General features: G+C 40.3%; 1 protein-coding gene and 1 pseudogene across 4 annotated transcripts in view; both read left to right on the forward strand.

The window, feature by feature from the left end:
- Positions 1-13,462, forward strand: part of LOC143653648 (glutamate dehydrogenase 1, mitochondrial-like) — a 72,156-nt gene extending 58,694 nt beyond the window's left edge. For 2 of the 3 annotated variants that reach the window (XM_077124791.1, XM_077124790.1), the window contains one exon: positions 10,251-11,081. The gene's annotated coding sequence lies outside the window, so the exon portion shown is untranslated. Of the gene's footprint in view, positions 1-10,250; positions 11,082-12,746 lie in introns of those variants that run through there. The other variant, XR_013161440.1, reaches the window with a different exon arrangement.
- A 3,349-nt stretch (positions 13,463-16,811) lies between these two features.
- Positions 16,812-19,107, forward strand: LOC143653647 (olfactory receptor 13A1-like; annotated as a pseudogene). The gene is made up of 2 exons (XR_013161438.1): positions 16,812-17,843; positions 18,495-19,107. The product of XR_013161438.1 is annotated as an olfactory receptor 13A1-like (transcript).
- The last annotated feature ends 736 nt before the right edge of the window (positions 19,108-19,843 follow it).

Here is a 19,843-nt window from a genome sequence, read left to right on the forward strand (position 1 = left end):
TCAGTCTAGGTAAAGGTTTGCCAATTCTATTGATCTATTCAAAAATCAACTTTGGTTTTATTTGTTTCTATTAACTATTTCATTTATCTACACTCCAATCTTTGTTATTTCCTTTCTTTTATTTACTTTGGGTTTAATTTGCTCTTCTTTTTCTAGTTCTTCCAGTTTTGAAGTTAGCTGTTTTATTTGAAATATTTCTTCTTTTTAATATAAGCATTTATAACTATAAATTTCCCTCTCAGAACTTCTTTTGTTGCATCCAATAAGTTTCAGCATACTATATTTCATTTCTATTTGCATCAGGATATTGCCTAATTTCCCTTGTGATTTCCTCTTTAGCCCATTGGTTGTTGAAGAGTATGATGACTAATTTCCACATAGTTGCGAATTTTCCATTTTCCCTCTGTTACTGATTTCTAGCTTCATTCCAGTGTGGTCACAGAAGATACATTGTATGATTTCAATATTTTTGAGTGACTTGTTTAGTGACCTAATATTTAGTCTATATTGGAGAATGATCCATGAACACTCAAGAAGAATATGCATTCTGTTCTGTTTTTTTTTTTTTTTTTTTTGGAAGTGTTCTAGTTTTGGAAGTTGGGTCTAGTTAGTTTAGAGTATTGTTCAAGTTTTGCATTTCCTTATTGATCTTCCGTCTGGATTTTCTATTTATTATTGAAAGTGGTGTATTAAGTTTCCTCCTATTGATGTAGAACCCTCTATTTCTTCCTTTAAATCTGTCATTATTTGCTTCATATATTTTTAAGCTCTTCTCTTAGGTACATATATACTTATAATTGTTACAGCCTCTTGTTAAATTGTCCCCTTTATTGGTGTACTGGTTTGAATCTGTTGTGTACCCCAGAAAAGCCATGTCCTTTTTTTCTGGGGTACACAACAGATTCAAACCAGCACACCAATAAAGGGAACAATTTAACAAGAAGCTGTAACAATTATAAGTATAATCCCCATTCAGTATTTCTTGGTAGGATCTTTTTTATTGTTTCCATGGAGATGTGACCCATCTGATTATGGGTTGTAACTTTTTATTAGATAGCTTCCGTGAAGATGTGTGTCCACCCATTCAAGGTGGGTTAGCTTACTGGAGCCCTTAAAGAGGGAATCATTTTGGAAAAAACTTTAGAACCACCAGAGCAACCAGAACCAACAGAGTCTACACAGCCAGAGACCTTTGGAGATGAAGAAGGAAAATTCCCCCAGGGGAGCTTCATGAAATAAGCTGGGAAAGAAAGCCAGCAGACATCACTATGTGTCCTCCTAGCTGAGAGAGAAACCCCAAACTTCATTGGCCTTTCTTGAGTGAAGGTAAACTCTTGTTGGTGCCTTAATTTGAACATTTCCACAGCCTTAGAGCTTAATAAATTCCCCTTTTTAAAAGCCATTCTGTTTCTGGTATATCACATTCTGGCAGCTTAGTAGAATGTGTAACTAAAGCAATTGGTATAAAAGGCTTATCGTTGTCCATCATAACAATTTTTGACTTAATGTCTATTTTATCTGATATAGCTACCGCAGCTCTCTTTTGTTTCTACTTACATGGTTTAGTTTTCTCCCTATCCTTTCCCTTTTAACCTATTTATGTCTTTGAATTTAAGCTGGGGCTCTCGTAGACAGCATTTAGTTGTATCATCCTGTTTTTCAAAATTCATTCTGCCAGTCTCTGCCTGTGGACTGGAGAATTTAATCCATTTACATTTAAAGTGCTGCTGACAATGCAGGACTTTCTTCTGCCATTTTGCTATTTGATCTTTGAAAATTGTATACATTTTAAATGAAGTTTCATGGTGATATATTCCCACACTATACAAAATATCTGAAATATACAATCACTGACGCACAATATCATCACTTATTTGTGCATACAGCCCCATAATCAATTTTAGAACATTTTCATTACTCCAGAAAAGAAATAAAAATAAGAAAGAAAACCCAAATCCTCTTATACCCTACATTCTCCCCTATTATTGACCCATAGTGTTGGTGTAGTGCATTAGTTACAGTTGATGAAAGAGTACTGAAATATGACTGTTAACTATAGTCAATGGTTTGCAATAAGTACATTTCCCCCATAAACCCCTCTATGTATTGTTAGCTCCTTGTAAAAGTATGGTACATTTGTTCTAGTTCATGAAAGAACTTTTTAATATTTGTACAGTTAATCATAGACATTGTCCGCCACAAGATTCATTGTGTTATACATTCCCATGTTTTAAACTTCAACTTTCCTTCTGGTGGCATACATGACTCTAAGCTTCCCCTTCCATCATATTTATTGTTCTAGTTTGCTAGCTGCCAGAATGTAATATACGAGAAACAGAATGGCTTTTAAAAGGGGGATTTAATGAGTTGCTACTTTACAGTTCTAAGGCCAAGAAAAATATCCCAATTAAAACAAGTCTATGGACATGTCCAATCTAAGGCATCCAGGGAAAGCTATGTTGGTTCAAGAAGGCCGATGAGGTCCAGGGTTTCTCTCTCAAGTGGAAGGGCACATGGTGAACACAGTCATAGTTTCTCTCTCATCTTGAAAGGTACATAATGAACACGGGCAGGGTTCCTCTCTCATCTGAAAGGGCACATGGTGAACACAGCATCATCTGCTAGCTTCTTCTCCTGGCTTCCTGTTTCATGAAGCTTCCCAGGAGGAATTTTCCTTCTTCATCTCCAAAGCGCTGGCTGGTGGACTCTGCTTCTTGTGGCTATGTCATTCTGTGCTCTCTCAGAAACTCTCTTTCTCCAAAATGTTTCCTCTTTTATAGGATTCCAGTAAACTAATCAAGACCCATCCAAATGGGTAGAGACACACCTCCACCTAATCCAATTTAACAACCACTCTTGATTAAATCACATCTCTGGGGGGATGATCTAATTACAGTTTCACACATACAATACTGAATAGGGATTAGAAAATACAGCTGCCTTTACAAAATGGGATTAGGATTAAAACATGGCTTTTCTAGGGTACATACATCATTCCAAACCAGCACATTTATATACCATTCAACCCTGTTAATTACATTCACTATAACTTGCTCCCATCACCTCTGTCCATTTCCAAATGTTGAAGTTCAACCCAGTTAAACACTCTGCACATCTTGTCTTATATATATACTTTATATATTTTATATTTTTATATATTTTTGCTTCTCAATTCTTCTGTTAATGCTTACATTCGTATTTATTTTATTTTTTGTTTTGTATCATATTGAGTCAGTTCTTATTTCTACCTGGATATATTTTTTCATTTATTTTGCTTCTCTTTACCATAAAGTTAAAATTTAATATCCTAAATATGTAATAATCATATTTGATTCTATACCAACTTGACTTCACTACCATACACACATACCATTCCTATACTCCTCAGCTGCCCCTACCATTTTTAAATACTTACATCTGTGTACATTGCATGCCCCAAACCATAGGGTTTTCATTACTTTTTATGGATTTTTAAAATTCTATCACCTGTTGGAAGTAATAATTGGAGTTACATACTGAAAAATGCAATAAAATAATACTGGTTTTAAACTAGCCAAATGGTTACCATTACTAGAGGTCTTTATTTCTTTATGCCACTTTGATCCACTGTTGTCCTTTCCTTTCAGTCTGAAGAGCTCCCTTTAGCACTGCTTGTGTGCCATGTCTAGTGGTGATGAAAAGTGGTGATGAAATCCCTCAGCTTTTATATATCTAAGGACATATTAATCTTTCCTTATTTTTGAAAGACAGTCTTACCAAATACAAAATTCTTGCTTGGCATTTTTAAAATGTCAGCTCTTTAATTAATTCAACCTACTGTCATCTTGTCTCCTTGGTTTCTGATGAGAAATCAGTACTTAATTTAATTGCGCTCCCTTGTACATAACACATTGCTTTTTCCTGCAGCTTCAGTGTTCTCTCTTTGTCCTTTGAATTCAACAGTTGGATCAGTTTGTGACAGGGCATATTTTACTTCAATTTTATGTTGTTTAGTATCCTCTGAGTTTCTTGGATGAATATATTCATATCTTTTGCTAAGTTTGTAAAGTTTTCTGCATTATTTGTTTGAGTATTCCTTCTGCTTTTTTCTGTTGTTTCCTCTGGAGCCCCCATAATGCATATATTGGTGCGCTCAATGGTGTCTGAAAGGTCTCTTAGGCTAGTTTTGCTTTATAATTCTTTCTATTTCTGTACCTCAACCTGACTCTTTCCAATTGTCTTGTCTTTGCGTTTGCTGATTCTTTCTTCTGTCTGCTCCAATCTGCTGTTGAAACCCTCCTGGAAATTTTTCATTTCAGTTATTGGGGTTTTCAACCCCAGTGTATCATTTGGTTTCTTTTTAAATTTTTTTTTATTAATCAAAAAAAAAGAAAAGAAATTAACACAACATTTAGAAATCATTCCATTCTACACATGCACTCAGTAATTCTTAGTATCATCACATAGATGTATGATCATCATTTCTTAGTACATTTGCATCGATTTAGGAAAAGAACTAGCAAAACAGCAGAAAAAGATATAGAATGTTAATATAGAGAAGAGAATTAAAATAATAATACTAATAAAAAAATGTATATAAAAAAGGAAAAAGAAAAAAACAAAAACAAAAGATACAAACAAACAAACGAACAAAAAACTATATTTCAGGTGCAGCTTCATTCAGTGTTCCAACATAGTTACATTACACTAAGGTATTATTGTGCTGTCCATTTTTGAGTTTTTGTATCTAGTCCTGTTGCACAGTCTGTATCCCTTCAGCTCCAATTACCCATTATCTTACCCTGTTTCTAACTCCTGCTGGTCTCTGTTACCAATGATATATTCCAAGCTGATTCTCGAATGTCGGTTCATATCAGTGGGACCATACAGTATTTGGCCTTTAGTTTTTGGCTAGACTCACTCAGCATAATGTTCTCTATGTCCATCCATGTTATTACATGCTTCATAAGTTTAGTCTGTCTTAAAGCTGCATAATATTCCATCGTAGGTATACGCCACAGTTTGTTTAGCCACTCGTCTGTTGATGGACGTTTTGGCTGTTTCCATCTCTTTGCAATTGTAGATAATGCTGCTATAAACACTGGTGTGCAAATGTCCATCTGTGTCTTTGCCCTTAAGTCCTTTGAGTAGATACCTAGCAGTGGTATTGCTGGGTCGTAATCCATTCTGCCATTCTATGTCTTTTGATTGGGGAATTCAGTCCATTAACTTTTAGTGTTATTACTGTTTGGATAATATTTTCCTCTACCATTTTGGCTTTTGTATTATATATATCCTATCTGATTTTCCTTCTTTCTACACTTTAGTCCATACCTCTCTCTTCTGTCTTTTCGTATCTGACTCTAGTGCTCCCTTTAGTATTTCTTGCAGAGTTGGTCTCTTGGTCACAAATTCTCTCAGTGACTCTTTGTCTATAAATGTTTTAATTTCTCCTTCGTTTTTGAAGGACAATTTTGCTGGATATAGAAGTCTTGGTTGGCAGTTTTTCTCTTTTAGTAATTTAAATATATCATCCCACTGTCTTCTAGCTTCCATGGTTTCTGCTGAGAAATCTACACATAGTCTTATTGGGTTTCCCTTGTATGTGACAGATTGTTTTTCTCTTGCTGCTTTCAAGATCCTCTCTTTCTCTTCGGCCTCTGACATTCTAACTAGTAAGTGTCTTGGAGAACGCCTATTTGGGTCTATTCTCTTAGGGGTGTGCTGCACTTCTTGGATCTGTATATTTAGGTCTTTCATAAGAGTTGGGAAATTTTCAGTGATAATTTCTTCCATTAGTTTTTCTCCTCCTTTTCCCTTCTCTTCTCCTTCTGGGACACCCACAACACGTATATTTGTGCGCTTCATATTGTCATTCAGTTCCCTGATCCCCTGCTCAAGTTTTTCCATTCTTTTCCCTATAGTTTCTGTTTCTTTTTGGAATTCAGATGTTCCATCCTCCAGTTCACTAATTGTAGCTTCTGTCTCTTTAGATCTACCATTGTAGGTATCCATTGTTTTTTCCATTTTTTCTTCTTTGTCCTTCACTCCCATAAGTTCTGTGATTTGTTTTTTCAGATTTTCTATTTCTTCTTTTTGTTCAGCCCATGTCTTCTTCATGTCCTCCCTCAATTTATTGATTTGGCTTTTGAAGAGTTTTTCCATTTCTGTTCGTATATTCAGCATTAGTTGTCTCAGCTCCTGTATCTCATTTGAACTATTGGTTTGTTCCTTTGACTGGGCCATATCTTCAATTTTCCGAGCGTCATCCATTATTTTCTGCTGGTGTCTGGGCATTTGATCAGATTTCCCTGGGTGTGGGACCCGGCTGGTTGAAAGGTTTTTCTGTGAAATCTCTGGGCTCTGTTTTTCTTTTCCTGCCCAGTAGGTGGCGCTCGTGGCGCTCGTCTGTCTGCGGGTCCCACCAGTAAAAGATGCTGTGGCTCCTTTAACTTGCCAATCCGAATCTTGCAGTCGGCCCGGGAAACCGTGCGTGGAGGGGGGGGGGGGTCGCCGGCCACCGCGGCTTGGGGGAGTGCCGGTCCAAATTGCCCAGCTGGCCCGAGACGCCAAGCATGGCGGGAGGGCCCCGCTGTCTAACATTCCCAGTCAGACCGGGGAGCCTTGTGCATGGAGGGGACCCCAGTTGCCAGCTGCCCCGGCCGGGAAAACGCGCGCCCCTCGGGTATCTCACCCAGCGGATTCTCCCTGCCCGTTCAGCCGTTCCAGAATGGGGTACGCTGTCTTTTTGGTCTCTGTCGTGGCTCCGGGAGCTGTTTCGTATTGTTTCTGTTTCTTTAGTTGCTTTTCTGGAGGAGGAACTAAGACCCGCACGTCTTACTAAGCCGCCATCTTCTCCGGAAGTCCGTTTGGTTTCTTTTTAAAACTTTCATCTCTTTATTGAGGTTCTCATATTGGTCATTCATTGCTTTTCTTATATCTTTTAGTTTTTTGTTTGTATTTTCCTTCATCTCCTTGTGCATACCGAAGATCATTTTTAAAAAAAAAATTTGGTCCCAGTGTGTACCAGTCTGGTTTTCTTCATTGGTGTTTTCTGGATTTTCCTCCTTTTCTGTTGGATGGACCATCATATCCTGTTTCTTCGTTTGTCTTGTGCCCTTTACTGCACACTATACATTGTACTATTTAAAATGTTAACTCTGCGATTCATTCTCTGACTTGTCTGTTTCTTGTATCTGTAACTAGTTGGTGACATGACAGAGATTTGCTTGAGCTTCAGTGTCCCAGGCAGCAAGGCCCATCCTAGGAACTGCAACGCGCTGGGCCCTTCCTTTCTTTTCTGGACCTGTTTCTTGTCCTGTGCTTGGGCTCGCTGGTGGCCTTAGGAGCGTTCCTACTTGCAGGGGCTTAAATGCACCTTCTACTTCCCACGAGTCAGACCTCTTCCCTCTCCCCGGTGTCCCACTGTTGGACTAAAGCAGGCAAGCCTTTCATCCAGGCCATGGCCTCAGTTGTGGCTTAGACTGTCTTGATTGCCTCAAGCACCTTTTGCCTGGTTGGCAGCTTTGGAATGGAGCACACCAGACAGGAGTTTCCCAAGTCACTCTCCACCAGACAGAACAAAGCCAGGGACCAGCAAAGGGGATGCTGGCTGCCTCCAGACTGCCCTGGAGAGGGTATGAGGGGGTGTTCGAGAAGTGCACCAGGAACTTCTTCTACAGTTCCCCTAAGCTGAGCTTTCTTGACCTGCCCAGCGAATGCAGCCCTTCCACTGTTCTTTGTAGCTCTGAGGAGGAGTGATGTCTTTAAGTCTCTCCTGCCTCCTTGTCTGAGCTGGGTTGCAACAATGGGCAGCCTCAGAGGTGGGCCGCAGTGAACCAAAGCAGCTAATCTAAAGCTGTGAGCAGCGACTGGCCCATGTATCGCCCCATTCTCCTGATGGTGGGAAAAGAGATTTTTGTGCAGAGTCTCTGGTACCAGTAACCTATGCCCGTGGCCAGACCCCATCACTGCCAGCTGTGAGAGTGAGGGAGGGCACTTGTCCCCAGCACTGGAAAGGGCAATTTTCTGGTAATTGCCATAATTTACCAGCCTCTTCTTCCTACTCTTCCTTGGATGCTATTGATTTGGGCAGTTCTTCCGTGTTTAGTATTGTTCTGCTGGAACAGCTGATTCCCAGAACTTCCTACTCAGCCGTGTTCCCACAACCCATCCGTTCCAACCCAGCTCTAGGAAGGCTTGGGTCGAGGCAGCCCAAAGACCAAAGGACACATCAGGCATGGAGTGAGATGTGAATTTTATTAGGATTTACAAACAGGAGAAGATTCTTCTCCATGGTGGCTGGTTGGTCTGAAAATGGAAGTTAATGCTCTGCAAAGAAGGCAGGGGAGTGCAAGGGCTGCTAAGATTTTAGGACAAGGGTGTGAGCACAGAGCTTCAGCTGGGCCTCGGGACACAGGGCTTGGAGGTTTGTTATCAACAGTGATCAGGGGAGGGGAGTTTTAATGCTTTGTTCACACTATTATCTGTACATTCTCCCTGACCCCTCCATCCCCTCCCCGGGAGATTTGGTAACTTTTGCCTTCTGTCCTGGTTGTTTTAGGCAACTACCAGGCAGTAACTTATTCTCAATGTGGAGGTGAGGGCCTGAGCCAAGCATCTCCACATCACCCATCTGTTCTTGCCTATTGTCCATTCTTTTCATTAGAGCCCTTAGCATATTGACCATAGTTATCACTGGTCTAGTGATTCCAACATCTCTGCCAAACCTGCTTCTGGTTATGACACTTGCTTTGTCTCTTCAGATTGCTTTTTTCTTTCAAGATGTTTATAATTTTTTGGTTCAATGCTGGACATTATGTATCAGCTAACAGGGGTTGAGGTGAGTAGACTCTGCGTGTGATGTCCTGTATTTATCTGGCTAGGAGTTAGGCTGGGCTTAATCTTTGCCACAGCTGTAGGTGTCAAAGCTTCGGTTTCCTTTAGGGTCCTTATCTTTGTCTCCATTGTCAGCTTTGGGTTTTCCTAAAAACAGAAGTAGTGTCTGTGCCTTACAGCTTTCCCAGTGTAATCCACTGTAACTCTACCAGAGCCTGTGGATGTGGTGGTAGGGTATTAGGAAAGGAAAGCATTCTATAATCTTATCATTAAATCTCCATTTTTTCCCTTTTTTAGTGGGCTTGAGTCCCTAGTATGTGTTACTCAGAAGAATTTCTTAGCAATTCCATCCCCCCCTTTGTGTGTTCGGAAGGCCAGCAGTGCTCCAGCCGTCCCATTGCTTTTCCCAAGGTCAGACAAAACTCCAGAAGGTAACTTCCCCTGAGAGCAGGACCCTGACACCAAGAACAGAGCTGACTGGTTCCAACATTCCTAGTTTTCCAAACCCCTTGCCTGAAGGACCAGGGAATTTTTTTTTTCCTACACTCTTCACTGTGAGAACCTGGGCAGGCTTCTGGAAGTAAAACTCACAAAAGTGTGGGCGCTCCCTAAGACTGGGCCTTCGGGGTTTACAGGTCGTCCACATTCAGCCTCCAGCAGTTCATCCAGGACTGTACGTGTTCCTGCAGGCTTGTGGCTCCAGCAGCAGCTTCTGTTCCCAGGAAGCTGTGATTCTCTGTGTCTGCCTGTCCCTTCACACTTGTGGGTAGTGGTCTGTCCTGTGACCTCAATTCTCTGGTCTGTCTGAGAAGAGCTGTTGGTTTTCAGGCCTGCCCTGATGAGTCTCACGGCCCAGCGTGCAGCTCTCTTCTGGTCAGTCGTGCACACCTCTTCTCTCCTTCATCAGGTGGCAGGTATTTGGGGTCTGCAATACTCTACAGACAGCCACCACTCTGGGACCGACTCCTTCTGGACACTATGAGGACTTGTTTTCTTGTTTTGTGCCTTTAAATTTCAACATGTTGATCATTTGTTTCTACTTATTTCACCTTTCCTTTATCTTCTCTCTCCTTTCTGTATGATAATTCCCCTTTTCTTTCTTAATTTCTTTTCTGTTGTATGGAGTAAGATATAAGAGTCACCCTCTTCTCCAGTCTTCTTTTTAAACCCTTTCTCCCTAGTTTTCTTTTTCATATCTGTAGCAATTGTTAATTCCCCCTACCTAAATTCGTTCCCACTTTTCCCATACATCTGCCTTCCCGATTTGGTACATTACGCAGAGATTCCCTTACAGCTAGATGAGACCATGGGATTGAAGTCTTGCCAATACAATGTGAGCAGAAGTTATATATTCAGTATCTTCCTTACTTGCTTAAAATAAATTGTCTGACCTGGCATTTCTCTCTCTTCTTTTCCTACACGTTGGAATATAGAGGCAACGGCAATGCAACTTGAATCTTGATGAGAATAATGGCCTAGGAATTTGAGAATCATTGACTTGAGAGGAACCTGAGTCCCCAGGTGACTTGATGGAGCGAAGCCACACCCACTGCTCACCTTCAGACAGTTGAGTGAAAGAGAAAATTTCAAGCTACCACGTTTTCAGGTGGCTCAATTGCAGCAGCCTCGCCTCTAACCTAACTCATATATTCCTGACTGCCAGCATTACCATCACAGAAAGGAAGTCCCTGTTCATGTGTCTTTTATTTCGCTGAAAAATTAACTGGCACCTAATGCTGCCAAAGCAGAGCTTTTTCTGTATAATTGTTTCTCTAGATGATTATGCAAACAACTGTTAAAATGGATTTTCAAGTAAATTAATGTCCAACATTTCATTTACTCCAAAGAACAATAGTAAAAGTACGTATTATCATACCCATGCTGTAGATGAAAAAACTGGAAATCTGAGAGTTCTCTGAGACCTACACAGTCCATATAGCTAGTTAAGTAACAGAGTTATGTCTCAAAGTCATTTGTCAATTAATTAATTCAGTACACATTCCAGGTATATCCTGCTGTTTTGTACAATTATAATTGTTTGAAATGCCTTTTTATAACAAACCCATTAACACTACAACCAGACTAATCAATCACTTAATCAACAATTATGTGTGAAGTGCCAATTATGTTCAGGGCACTTTTCCTAAGATAAATAATACAGATACCTGGCTTGTTTCTTTCTTGCTAAGTAATACTGACAGAAGAGCACACTTGTAAATAAGTGCCAAATTGATGGAAGAGAAAATAAAATATTTTAAATTTTATTTTGAGCTCTTTCTGTGTTTCATGTACAATGATAATGGGCCAGTTCCTATCATCTTTTAGAATTGAGTCTTGGAGAGGTTAGGAAACTTGTCCATGATTATATGACCAGTAGCCTTAAGGATTTTTATTTCACCCTATGTCTGTCAATTACCCCTAAAGTATGATGGGAGACCCCTGAATGTGAGCAGAGGGACTGAATGTCTCCCTCTGGTGAGTCAGGGAAGGCTTGGTGGAGGAGGTGGAGTGAGATCTGGTGGTATTTGGACAGGGGGAGAAAATATGGGGGTAGGGGAAGTGAAGTGTCAAGGTAGGGGAGCAAGGTGTGAAGGGTCAGCTCCAACAGAGGGGGTAGTTTATGTGGAGGAAGATGATGATGTTTGCTCCATGCTTTTAGCCTTCCATGGAAGGCAATCCAGAAATTCTAGCTACCCAACTAATCTCCTTGTCCAGTGGATGTGTGTGAACACGTTATTCTGAGCATCTGAGGACCTGGGTCTACACTGCCACAGATGTGTGAGTTGAGAGATTTTATCCTACCCCTGCTCTGGCTTAGACCCTCCACCATGCCCTTGGATCAGAAGTCTGAACTGGCTTTTGTGTGAACATTGACAACTGCAAGTCCCCAGCAAAGAGACACTTAATTTAATTGCTCCTTCAGGGTCCACTTAGAGTAATAGCTGTGCACACCTCTCCCAGGTGTTTCCCACAGGCAGTGACAAACTTTGTTGGAGATGAGTCACAAATTCTCGGCAAGATCAACTTAAATAGGGGAAGGAAGCCTTCCTCCTGTCTAGACCGATCTTGTCCCAGACTGCACGCTACCTCATTGTCACCCATGCCAGGACCTCGGCTGTGGTCAGCAGGGGAAGGACAGCCGCTCATAAAACCATTAGCTCCAGAAAGGGGAAAGAATTTTTTCAGGGTAATTATGAATATTCAGGGCAGTATAAAAGAATGAGAAAAGTTTTGATTATAATTCTAAGTCTGTTTAGTTATAATCATGAATTGCATGAAAGACCTCATGGTTTCTGTTTAGCTGACCTGTGGTCAGTGACCTTTGTGTATTTCTCATATGTATCATTACTGTTTGATCAGCCAATGAAGTAATAATAAATGGGATGCCAAAAGTGACTGAGAGTTGAGGGTTTGCATTTTATATCTCAAACATAAATGATCATATACATCTTTGTTTATTTTCTTTTATTTTACTTCTTTGACATTTGACTGAGTTGAACTTAGGCAGGCAACTACCGAATTACACAGAATTAAGGTTACGAAGAATTCTGGACTCAAATCCCAAAGCCCTAAGGCTAGATGCAAATATTTGTATAATATTAGCTTTGTCACTAATGCTCTGTGTGACTTGAGGGAAGTCACTTAGACTCCTTTGAGTCATGACTAAAGTGAATTTCAGACAAAATTGAAAGTATCAGATTTTGAAGTTTTCTGTTCTTAAAATGTTTACAAAGGGATACAGACTGCAACAGGACTAGATACAAAAACTCAAAAATGGACAGCACAATAATACCTAATTGTAAAGTAATCATGTTAAAACACTGAATGAAGCTGCATCTGAGCTGTAGGGGTTTTTTTTCACTATTATTATTACTTTTATTTCTTTTCTCTATATTAACATTCTGTATCTTTTTCTGTTGTGTTGTTAGTTCTTCTAAACCGATGCAAATGTTCTAAGAAACGATGATCATGCATCTATGTGGTGATGTTAAGAATTACTGATTGCATATGTAGAATGGTATGATTTCTAAATGTTGGGTTAATTTCTTTTTTTCCATTAATTAATAAAATAAATAAATAAATAAAATGTTTACAATATGAACATCTACCTTCAAATATAATAGAAACGCACTGAACTAATAGGTATCCGTGAAAATCCTCCAACATCTTTAAAGATAATAATGAAATAGACAAAATCTCCATTATTAAGATATAATATATGAGAATAACAATTTTCCATCTTTGAAACTATGAACCATAAATTGGTACTCAAAACTTTGCTAAAAGTAAGCCCCTTTCCCCATAAAATTCATCTTATCTTTAGGAAACACTCAATGCAATGGACATTTTTAATTTCAGGGATTTTTGAGGAGGGCACTGAATTCTCCTTCTTTAAAATGATAAAAATCATTCGAGATGCATTTTTATTCCCTATAGAGCTTGCTGAAGGGCCTTCTGAATGTGGAAAATAACCACTGTCTGAAGGTCCCATCTCTTTGCACATAGGGAGTCATTGTGTTGTTTGAGAGCAGTGTGTGCTTAAATCTGGTGATTGTTACCTGACAGCATTTTCTTTCCCTTCAAATCCTTAGTAATCTCTTCATGATGACTGATGAGAGTGAAAACCAATGCTTTTCTAAACCTCAGGGAGAAATGTCTTTCCTATTTTCAGGAGAGGAAATGGCTGGCTGAGGTCCAACAGAGATTTCATGGCCATTCTCACGGAAAGAGTCTTGGCGTCTTGCTTCTTTGATCTCCCTATTGACCAATTGGATGAGAAACTGTCCACCTGCTCTGGAAATTATGGTGAGTAGATAATTATCTGAAGGGATAATTTGTTCTCTGAATGTGAGTCGGTTTATTGAAGCTTCCTTCTGCTGAGCACCTATTCAAAACCATTTATGTTTTTTTTTTCTATCCTCTTTCTGGAGCTGAATTAAAAGAACGATCAGGTTTAAGGTTTCCTTCATGGTTTTCTTGGTGCTCTAGTAGTGGTGGGATGGATCTGGTGTACAAAATGCTCGGTAGTGTTTGGTGATGGATATACTTATCTCCTCCCAGATGCCACCAGAGTGTTATGACTCTGATATTGCTTGGAATATACTTTGGAGTAGACAGTGATGGCTCAGGGATTCAGGTGGTAAGAATCCTAGGGAGGACCTCAGTGGGAAGTGCTGAAACCTCCCATTGAGACATCTATGGGGCAAATCCAACCCTGCTGTTTTCGACCAACCTCTGCCTTTCAGCCTGACAGTACCCCCTGCAGTTAAACAGAATCACTCACTGGGCTATGGTGAGGAGTAAATAAACTTAGCCGGTTTTGTTCTCCGATCCTTGCCTCGAACTGTAGAAAAGAAATTCTTCAACCCTTTGTCTCTTTCACAAACAAAATATGAAATAATCTGAAGAATATTTTATTTATTGTATCCACCAAAGTGATTGAGCTGAGCCCTGATACTTTGCTGCTAAAAGGATGCACAGGTGGAACCCTTCGTATCTATCAGCTTTGAACAGAATTCATACAAATAGAGCCTGATTGCTCTAAGTAGGAATTTTATGCTATGCAAAGGGCAGTGCCTTCACCTTATAAAGTGCTGATATGCCTCAAAATATAGGTGAAGTTCGAGTATTTTACATAAACATTTTAAGGATTCAGTGGTGGATTAATTTCTGGAAACTTGACAAAAAACCAGAATTCTTAATTTAAAATAAACATCTTCCTTACCACTTGTGATGAATAAAGAGTTGAAAAGAAGGAAGTAGCAAATGTGATGGCATGCTCTTTTCATCTTGAGCAATACAGAACATGCTCTCCCTTGAGAACAGAAAGCATCCTGCTTTGACTCATACTAGGGTCTTCTTTAGTATTATTTAAACAAACATATTTGAGTGCCTGCCAGTTCCATGTTGGACTCCACACTGGATGCCAATAAGGGATTTCCAGGGATGAAGGAGGCATTGGCAGCTACCCTAGGGAAGACAGTCAGGTAACCCTATCATGCAGTGAGGTGTGACGGGTGCTAGGATAGAAGTCAGGACAGAATATGTTGGAGACACAAAAGAGAGAGTGGTCCTTTCCCTCTAGGGAAGGGATGCTAAGAAAGGAGGGAGCTGATAATTGACCTGGTTCTTGAGAAGGAGGAAAGTCCTGTCTGAGGGAGATGATAAAACAGTCAAGAAAGCCTGACGTGTCCTGATGCAATGGAAAGACTGATCATGTGGATATGGCAGGAGCTTTGGTCTTGAGCAGTACAATGAGGGGAAAGAGATGGGCTGGAGAGGAGATGGATCCAGGAGGAATAGCTGGGGAGCTTTAGTCTGTCAGCAATGCGGAGCCATGGAAGCATTTCTAGCAGGAGAATTACAAGATAGCTCTGCTGTTTAGGAAGATTACTATATAGAAAAGGCAGAAAATACGGATTAGCAAAAAGAAGGAAGTGAAAATTAACCATAATCCATCCTCACTGTTCAAATATGTTGGGCTGCCATTTGCCAGATGTTTTACCTGCAGTACAATTACAAACACGCTTTAAAAAATACAAATGGGATCTTATTGTACAAAATATTTATAGTCTTTGCTCATGCTATTTCTATAAGCATCAATAAAACACTCTATAGTAGCATTTTGACAACCACACAGCATTCCATTATACCGTTACATCATAATGTACTCTTAAGAAGACAGGTTGCTTTCAAATTTTTACAATTATAAATAATTCTGTATTGACATCTCAAAAATAGTTTTGATTATTTCGTTAGGATAAATTCCTATAAGTAAAAATTCTGGCTCAAATGGAATGCATATTTTAAAAAGCCCCCATCTTTGCAGTCGCTAGTGCTGGTCATTATCTTTGCCAAATCATGGATGATTAAGAGTGGATCATGGATTTAGTCTGCATTTCCTTGACTGAGATTAAATGATGCTATACAAGTTATGTATTTACTATATATATATGTATTTCCTATATATATATATTTCATTGTATTTACTATAAATATATATATGTGTGTGTGTGTGTGTGTGTGTGTGTATATATATATATATTTCCTTTATTAGAGAATGTGCAGGTTTACCAAATAATCATGCATAAAATAGAAGATCCCATATACCAGTCCACCACCAACACCTTGCCTTGGTTTTGAGTATTTGTTACAATTGATGATAGCACATTGTAAAATAATACTTATTTAAATCAAGTCCATGATTTGACTTAGGGTTCACTGTGCAGTGTAGGTCCATGGATTTTTAAAAAACTTTTTATTCTATTACCTTATATACAATCTAACATTTCCTCTTTGGATCACTTTCAGACAAATATTTCAGTACTATTAATTGCATTCACTATGTTGTGCTACCAAACCATCCATTACTCAAACATTCCCATCCTTCCAAATAGGAACCCTGCACATTTTTTTTCATTTTTTAAATTTATTTCTTAATTAAAAAAAATTAACAACAAACAAAAATATTAACATATCATTCCATTCTATATATATAATCAGCAATTCTCAATATCATCATATAGTTGCATATTCACCATTTCTTAGAATATTTGCATCAATTTAGAAAAAGAAATAAAAAGACAACAGAAAAAGAAATAAAATGATAACAGAAAAAAAAAAGATTATACGTACCATACTCCCTACCCCTCACTTTCATTTATCACTAGCATTTCAAACTAAATTTATTTTAACATTTGGAACCCTGCACATTTTAAACCTTAACTTTCCATTCCCCATCCCCGCCCAGTCTCCTGGTAACCTATATTTTAGATTCTGATTCTATGAGTTTGCTTATTCTAATTGCTTAATGACTGGTGTGGCGTGTTCATGCCTTTTGCCTATTGTTATATAGGTATATTTGCCTCGATTAATAAGTCCTAGTATATCTGTATGTCAGGTATAAATGAACATGGTGATAGCCTTCCTAAGACACCTCTCATTTCCCTTTCAAGCCTCCAAATCACATTAAACTGTGGGTGAAGATTCTCCTGAGAGTCTCAGAAACTCTTTCAGCCCAAGCACCATGAGTAACCAGACTCTGGTAACAGAGTTCGTACTGCAAGGCTTTTCGGAACACCCAGAATACCGCATGCTCTTATTCAGCTGTTTCCTCTCCCTCTACTCCATAGCCCTTACAGGGAATGTCCTCATCGTCTTGGCCATCACCTTCAACCCCGGGCTCCACACACCCATGTACTTTTTCTTATTCAACTTGGCCTCCATGGACATAATCTGCACCTCCTCCATCATGTCCAAAGCCCTGGAGGGCCTGGTGTCAGAGGAGAGCGCCATCTCCTATGGGGGCTGCATGGCCCAGCTCTACTTCCTCACCCGGACTGCATCCTTGGAGCTGCTCCTCCTCACTGTCGTGGCCTATGACCGGTACGCGGCCATCTGCCACCCCTGCATTACAGCACCATGATGGGCAAGGCCTTCTGCAGCGTGCTGGCCACCAGCGTGTGGGGGCTCTGTGCCTTCAACGCGGCCATCCACACCAGGCTGATGATGCGCCTCGACTTCTGCGGCCCCAACGTCATTACCCATTTCTTCTGTGAGGTGCCCCCCCCCCGCCCCCGCTCCTCTCCTGCAGCTCCACCTACGTGAACAGCATCATGATTGTCCTGGCTGATGCCTTCTATGGCTTAGTCAACTTCCTGATCACCGTCGTGTCCTACGGCTTCATCATCTCCAGCATCCTCAAGATGCGCACGGTGGAGGGGAGGAAGAAAGCCTTCTCCACCTGCTCCTCCCACCTCATTGTGGTGTGCATGTACTACACGGCTGTCTTCTATGCCTACATAAGCCCTGTCTCCAGCTACAGTGCGGAGAAGAGCAAGCTGGCTGGCTTGCTGTACACCATGCTGAGCCCAACCCTCAACCCCCTCATCTACACTTTGAGAAATAAGGAGGTTAAAGCAGCCCTCAGAAGGCTTCTTCCCTTCTGCAAAAATTAAATGTGCCTTCTTTGAAGTTCTTCTCTTGGGATGCTGATGTGTGTGATGAGCGCATTTTGGGACTGGAAGGTAAGTAGAGCTGTCTGCATGGATGAGCTCAGAATTCTGGTGCCCTGGGAGAAGTGTGATTGGGTGGGAGCCCATAAGCCTCGGGGAGAGTGGGTCTCATGGCCTGTCCCCAAGTTAATATTGAGGCTATGCTTGCAGCAAAACAAGGCTCCCTGGGAGAAGGAAATGCTCCTTGTGTTTTAGAATGACTGGAGCAAGAAGATCTGGGTTTCTTTCTCCTTTTCATTTTTGTATGTACAACACTCAGGCTATAAAATGACATATCCCTGAAACCACACCTAGAATTTTGGTATGTGAGCCTGACAAGGTTAGGCAGGATGGTGCCACAGTACTTAGAACGCGAGAATTGCCAGACTGAAGAATTTCATTTAAGTGGTAGACTTCTGGTTCCTAAGAAACATTCTAGCTCTACTCTCATCTCACATGTTTCCTCTGGAGCCAACTGGATGTCAAAAAAAAAATTCTGATTTCTAAGGCCAATGGTTGCTTCTTTTTTTCCCTTTCCTTTTTACTAACACTCAAGGTGAAATATACTATGATAATCACTTTGTTTTGAATGGGGAAATTCCAACTTTAAAGTTAGACATGTGGGCTATCCATCTAGAAAAATGCCCACGATTTATCATCCAACCCCCGTGAATTTGTTTTCAGTAGTGTCGATTTGACTGGCCTCACTGGCCTGGAGTGGGGACAACTGCAAGGACTCAGCTCTGCAAATCTACCCAGCATTGTAAGAAGGTGATGCCGTCTTTCCATTGCTTCAGAGTAAAGCCAGGTGGATAAACCCTTCGTGTCTAATGCAGACAGGCCTTGGGACTTGTGCTCCATGTTGTCAGGAAACCAGACCAGGCTCTATTCCTTCCAGAATGATCTATTAATGATGAAAGAAGCAAGATGTAACTATGGAATTGTATCTTTGGGACTGAATAAAGGTACACATTGTTTGCTATTGTAGGTGGAAGCTAAAAGTAGAGTTTGACATTTCATTTGTAAGGAGTGACTTGTGCCTGGTTCTTTATCAAGTACTTTCATTATTCAGAAACAAATTGATTTGGGGCATGAATTCAAGAATTTGATGAATTGTGAGCTGATTTTGGCACAGCATGTAGATCAGTACAAGCAGGCTAGCCTTTTCTAATAGAATTCTGACCCCAAATAATGTGTTAATCCCACAGTGGCCTCTGAAACTTTCTAAACAACAAGGCTTTGAAAACTACCATTAATGACTCAGCATGCCATGGAAAGCATTTATTATATTATTCATCTTAATTTCTTATCATTTTTACATTTTCTACACTTATAAAGGATTTTTTAAAAAAAATAATAAGTATTTAGACAAATATAGAGTGAACATTATTAACTGGCCAACACCAGAAATGTGAGACTTGATTCTATCCTCATGCAGCTGGTAATCCAGTTAAGACACTTGCACATGTAGTAACAGTGAAAATAGAAAACTATAGAGAGAGCTGTGTGGCAAGAGATGAGGCAATGGAGTCATGGGTGCTCAGAAAAGAGGTGGGGTATTGTGAAAAGAGCCTTGAGAAGGGAGTGAAAAGGTCAGGGTTCAATTCCCAAATCTCTCAGGAGCACTCAAATGATTGATTAGGGCATTATTTCCTTCTCATATAATGGGGACAATAAATCAAACCTGGAGTTGCTGCTAAAATGGAATGAGAGAAGTGCAGAGAATGATATCAAGGGCTAGGAACAACCAAGACACAGCTATCACTGAGATCCTAGAGCAGGGAGCCGCTGAGGAAGCCTGATGCCTCTGGCAGATCCTCGCAGCAAGCAACCCCTTTCTCCTGGCACAGGTGATCTGAGTGGCTGGCCAGAGAAGGTAAGTTGGGGCTGAGTGGCCTGGGATACAGGGAGGGACTATTGGGGCAGCTGTGGACTGGGCCCACTAAATATTGACCAAGTGAAAAGAGGCAATTAGGGTGGGTGAATGGGAAGCCTTCAAGTGCTTCCTGATGTGAATGGATCCATCCATCTCA

This window comes from Tamandua tetradactyla, chromosome 13 (assembly GCF_023851605.1).
Source record: "Tamandua tetradactyla isolate mTamTet1 chromosome 13, mTamTet1.pri, whole genome shotgun sequence".
Taxonomy (NCBI): Eukaryota; Metazoa; Chordata; class Mammalia; order Pilosa; family Myrmecophagidae; genus Tamandua; species Tamandua tetradactyla.